The sequence below is a fragment of the Chiloscyllium plagiosum genome, chromosome 3, assembly GCF_004010195.1.
Source record: "Chiloscyllium plagiosum isolate BGI_BamShark_2017 chromosome 3, ASM401019v2, whole genome shotgun sequence".
Classification (NCBI taxonomy): Eukaryota; Metazoa; Chordata; class Chondrichthyes; order Orectolobiformes; family Hemiscylliidae; genus Chiloscyllium; species Chiloscyllium plagiosum.
The window spans coordinates 18,096,424-18,102,409 of NC_057712.1; positions in this window are offsets into that span (position 1 = coordinate 18,096,424).

Here is a 5,986-nt window from a genome sequence, read left to right on the forward strand (position 1 = left end):
CTGCCTCGGAACACTTCAACCCCAGGGCATCAATGTGGACTTCAACAGTTTCCTCATTTCCCCTTCCCCCACATCACCCCAATTCCAAACTTCCAGCTCAGCACTGTCCCCATGACTTGTCCTACCTGCCTATCTTCTTTTCCACCTGTCCACTCCTCCCTGACCTATCACCTTCATCCCCTCCCCCACTCACCTATTGTACTCTATGCTACTTTCTCCCCACCCCCACCCTCTTCTAGCTTATCTCTCCACCCTTCAGGCTCTCTGCCTTTATTCCTGATGAAGGGCTTTTACCCAAAATGTCGATTTTACTGCTCCTCAGATGCTGCCTGAACTGCTTGCTCTTCCAGCACCACTCATCCAGATACAGAGATAGGCCATGTAATATGCAGGACGACCTGGACAATATTCAGATTTGGATATCAAGTAACACTCAACCATACAAGTACCACGGAGTGACCATCTCCAACAAGAGAGAATTTAATAATCTCAGGATGACATTTAATGGCTTTATCATCACTGAATCCCCTACCTTCTGCATCCATGTTCTTACCATTAATCAGAAAATGAATTGGAATGGCCGTATAAATTCTGTGGCTTTAAGATAACATAAGATGCTGGAAATTATGCAACGAGTATTTCATCTCCTTTCTGATGCTTGTCCATCATTTGCAAGGCACAAATCAGGAGTGTAACGGAAAATGTTTCATTTTCCTGGATGGTTGCAGCTGCAATAACATTCAAAATATTTTGCCCCATCCAGGACAAAGTAGTATGCTTGATGACGACCCTAGCCAACATCTTTGATATTCACTCCCTCTCCTTCCATCACAATTGTAGCTGTGTGTACCATGAAAAGATACACTGCAGCAACTCGCCAAGTCTTCTTCATCAGCATCTTCCAAATACATGATATCTACCAACTGGAAAGAAAAGCATGTGCACATCAACACCCGCAAGTTCCCTAAACCACACAACATTATAACTTGAAACTATTTTGCTGTTCCTTCATCAGAGCATCAAAGCCTGAAGCTAGCTTCCTAACAGCTCTGAAGTGTGCCCGCACCAGATGGACTGCAGTGGCTCAAGAAGGCAGTTCACTACCATCTTATTGACAGTAATTAGGGATGAACAACATTGGCATGCCAGTGATACTCAGTTCCTGTGAAATTATTTTAAAAACTGATATTTTTGGCTAATTCCTCTAGTAATGCCCACATCTTCACTTCAAAGGGCGAAGAACTGAATCTCTTGTATATCTGTATATAGAAATCACAACACAGAATCAGACCATTCAGCCTGAACAGTTCATTTTTTATTTATTATGTACAATTGGGATAAATATTCATCCTAATTCCATGTTCCCATCCTAATCCTTTATGTACCTATAAACAACATATAGAACATGACAGCGCAGTACAGGCCCTTCAGCCCTTGATATTGCGCCGACCTGTCATACCAATCTAAGCCCATCTAACCTACACTATCCTATGTACATCCAACCATTATCCTTAAATGTTGACATAGACCTAGTTTTAACAATAGAAAGGCACACACATACTGGCATATTAATTCCAAGTTTATCGGAGAATAAAATTTGAAGAATTCAATGTTTTTTGCTTTCTTTTTTTTTCAACAAGCTCATTGTAGCTAAGTTTTACATAGTGATCTTTCAAGAAACCTTCATAAAAACCATTCCATATGTGCATGTGGTCCCATTAGAGTATAAATCACAAATTGCATTGGCTTTCATTAAAATATCCAAAGGCTATAATTAAATCAATGTCTACATAATAGTTAACCCCTTTTATCTCATCCTGTTCCAGAAACTTGCTTATTATAGTCTTTGGCCAAATTTGTTCCATTAGTACTTGTGGGTCGGTTAATCTGACATGCCTTTTATTAAGACCAGATAATTAGATTTTCGTTTCTGTGCTTTATATGTCCTTTCACTTGTAGTAATAAATTGTGTATGGTATTAACACTATTAGGAGGACATTTTTCAATTGGCAGATTCAGTTAATAAAATGACTCAATATTCACTGGATCGTCCCGAACAACTGGCATACCTTATTTTCACATCTTTAAAAGCCCATTGTACATTTTTCAATCTGGACCTATCCAGCATGATTTCTGACATTTACTCCAGATATGGCAGAAAAGGGAAAATCTGTACTTCACTTTGCAGGCAGGAACCTGGACATCTTGCTAGATAGGGTGGTGCGAACACAGGATTTCCTTTTGCCCCTAGGATGAGCAATGGAGCTCATGACACCAAATCATGCTAGGACTTAAGCTCGGAATGTTGACTCTCCTGCTCCTCAGATGCTGCCTGGAAAGTGTGGTTTTTCCAGCACCACACTCTTCGACTCTGATCTCCAGCATCTGCAGTCCTCACTTTCTCCTAGTTGACCAAACCATGCCAGCCTGGTCCAAAAATGCCACCAGGGTCAGTTCAGTCTCAGCTGCCTTGAGAAATGCATAGCAATGTAGAAAGAAGGTCAATATTTTTTGACTCTGCTAGTGCAACTGCCACTATCTTCTCTCTAATACTTCACATTCACTTTATCTGTACTATTACACCCACCTCTCACCAAGGTTCATGCTATCCAACTTGCTCTTCTACCCACAACATCTTCCTTCACTCCTGTCACCCAACCCAATCCCTGACAGCACTAACCTTTAGTGTTACCTATTGGCTCACTTGGGATACCTCCTTTCCACCTGCATCAATAGAAGGCTATAGCCCTCCATATTCAGCTCCCTCAATTCCTGCCTCTCTCTCATTCCAAGAGGAAAACAGCCCATACTAGGGCAGAAAGTGTAAGGTCGGTGGTAGACAACCTGCTATTCAGCTCCTCTGCCACATGGAGAGCATCCTGACTCTGATAGCCTCAAATTGCTGATGAACCATCTTCAATTTCCTGGACTGATTTCCAAGGCTTGTCTTACTGTGCTGGGACCCCTGAGCGAAGGCTATTCCCCCTTGTTTTGACTGATGCCTTCTGACAATCCTCAACAAGCTTCTGCACCATCTGGTGAGGCAAGGGCAGAAGTAATATGAGTCAGGTATCTCTCGCTGAGGGCATAAAGCATATAAAAGGTAAAGCACAGAAAGGCAGGGATGTTGTGATCATCCAGCTCAGCTCAGACTGTGCACGCACTACATCAGCGAGCATTTGGTGAAGCAGCCTGGTCCAGTCTATGTGCTGGTCCCTGAGTGCTCAGCATCCTTGCAGCAGCATTTCAATGATGGTTGTTGATGCGTCATTGAAGTGTTGAAGTGTCCTCTAAGTGGACCTTAACTATGCCACAAGGATTCTTAGAGGCTGGCACATGTCTTGTGCCAATATCTATGGCTGTGACTAGTGCACATGGAGAATGCTCTGAGATGTTGGTGCCCAGTATCCAACGTAGCTCAGGTGGTATGGCTCTACATCAGAAACCAGCCATCCAGCCAAATGAGATAAATTACTCCCAGATAATAATAAATGAAAAGAAGTCAAGTAACTGCAGTCACAAGTCTGGAGCAGTCACTAAAAATGCTGAAGGAGATTTTTGCAATGCATGGAATTCCAAACATTCTAATCTGACAATGGACTATAGCTTGCCAATGAGTACTTAAGTCAGTTCACAGCAGCATACAGATTTGTACATAATACTGGCTCACCAAGATACCATGAAGTGGAGATGAAATATACAGTGAAAACATTGCAAAAGATTGATGACATCCAGCTTATAGTTCTGAGCTGTCATTCAACTACATTTCAAAATTATTCAGCTGTCTGTGAATTCCTCATGGGAAGTATACTGAGAACACAACTTACGACTTTCCAACATTCCCTCATGCCACATGTACAAGGTGATTACTTGGAAAATGTGAGAGTGGACAAGAAGGAGTAGTATTCCAGTCAGATGTGGAATAATGATAAATATCACAAAGCAGACATGGCCCCAGAACTCCAACCAGAAGAGCCAGTTTGGATTCAACACTCAGATCACATGGACAAGGAGTGAAACTGACACTATATCTCCAGTCCTACCTCATTCAAACCTAATATGCAATAGGATATATATGCACTAGTTTCTACATAGAACCAACATCTTCTACACATTTAAAATTGTGACCAACAAAAGATCAGAGGTGCTGTGATCATCAAAAGAACCTGATACTGACATAATGCTGAGAAGGAATCATCTTCAATTCTCTTTCTGCCCAGCAGAGAGCAAAGTTGAATTCCCCACATCCTTCAAAGGAGCTGGAACACATTCAACTAGACTACCAATACTATCACAGTGGTTGTCCCTGTAGTCAGATATTTGGGACTATTTTATCTGTTCATTTCGAGAAAATATCAATTAAACAATCAAGAAGTGTGATTCCCGTGACTTGGCTGTTTGCCTGCAAGCAGTGAGGAAAAAATTACATTTAACTTGTGGCAACATGGTATCAAATCCCCTTTCTTTTACAAACAGACTTTGATAAGATTTCTATGAATAAAGTGCATAATTAAACAAAATGAATTTAAATAAGGAACAATCTATACAATCTGTAACTAAATAAAAGCAAACATTCAACAAACATGTGAACAGTGACAGGAAGGTTAATCTCTTGGTTAGTCAAATATGCCCCACACATGTGTGATATTTTATGTGTATAACATACATGCTTTTAACTCCACCTAAAACTAAGTGATATCCTGAGAGAAATAGAAAACCAAATAAACCAAGGCAATTCAAAATCAAAATTTGGAGGATTCTTCCCCAACAATTACCACTCGCCAATCTAAATTAGCCAGGAGATTGTTCTGGCCATGAGTTTTCTGTGAGGTAAAATTACCTCAGCCAAAAATAAGTCCAACTCTCAAAAGGAATTCAGTGAATTGACTTCTACTGCATGATTCAGCAGGCAGTTTCAGTATCCCACTATTCTCTGGAAGAGTAACCACCTCCTGTTATCTAACCTAGATCCGCATTATACAACATAACTGCTTCTGTTCCGAAAAAGAATCATATTCGACACAAAACATTAACTTTATTTCTCTCCCCACAAATGCTTCCTCACTGCTTGCAGTCAAACAGCCAAGTCACAGGAATCACACTTCTTGATTGTTTAATTGATATTTTCTCGAAATGAACAGATAAAATAGTCCCACATTGACCTTCTCTACATTTTTACAAAGGCTCAATATCATCCACCATGTGAGGACACAACTTGTACTTTTGAATAAGATCTGGAACACATTAGCTGCAACATGTCAGGAGAAACAAGGTGCATGAAATATCCTACAACACTCTAACAGAAACACAAATGCTGACGTGGGCATTAATAAATCTGAGTCTCACTTTGTTAGTTGATTGAGTCACTCTAACCATTTCTTCAGACAACTTATCAAAGGTATTGAGGTAGCTTGTAGAAGGAAATCAAACTTAATTAATTTTAACCCATATAAAATATACATTTCAGATAAGTAATAGGAAATTTTAACAAGAGCACAATGAATTTCTTTTTTACCAAAAAAAAGATATCACATAAGAACATAAACTGCATTGTAAAACTGCAAAATTGTATTAAATGAAAATATGTGGGCAGGGCTATTTATAACATGTTGAGACATTTACAGTGTAGGATTAGTGCCATCAAATGCATGTGAAATGTCACAGCATGCAAGATGAATAGCAAGGCTTAAGTCTGTACTAGTGCTGCTATTAATCAATGTGGGTGTTGGCAATTATTGTATGCAGTGCTGACACAACACAGTGAATGCCAGTGTGCAGATTGCTTTGATGGTTCTATCTTATGGATGACTAACATAAATTACAGCACTAAGTAACAGTGAAATTACTAACTATCAGGTTACATTGAAGTTCCCAACACTTCAAGCTTTTATCTTAACATTTGAGCCACAAATATATTTTGTCTGTAACAATGTAGTTTTCTTCAAAATTTATAGTGTGTATCACATGAATATGATATCTAAAAGCT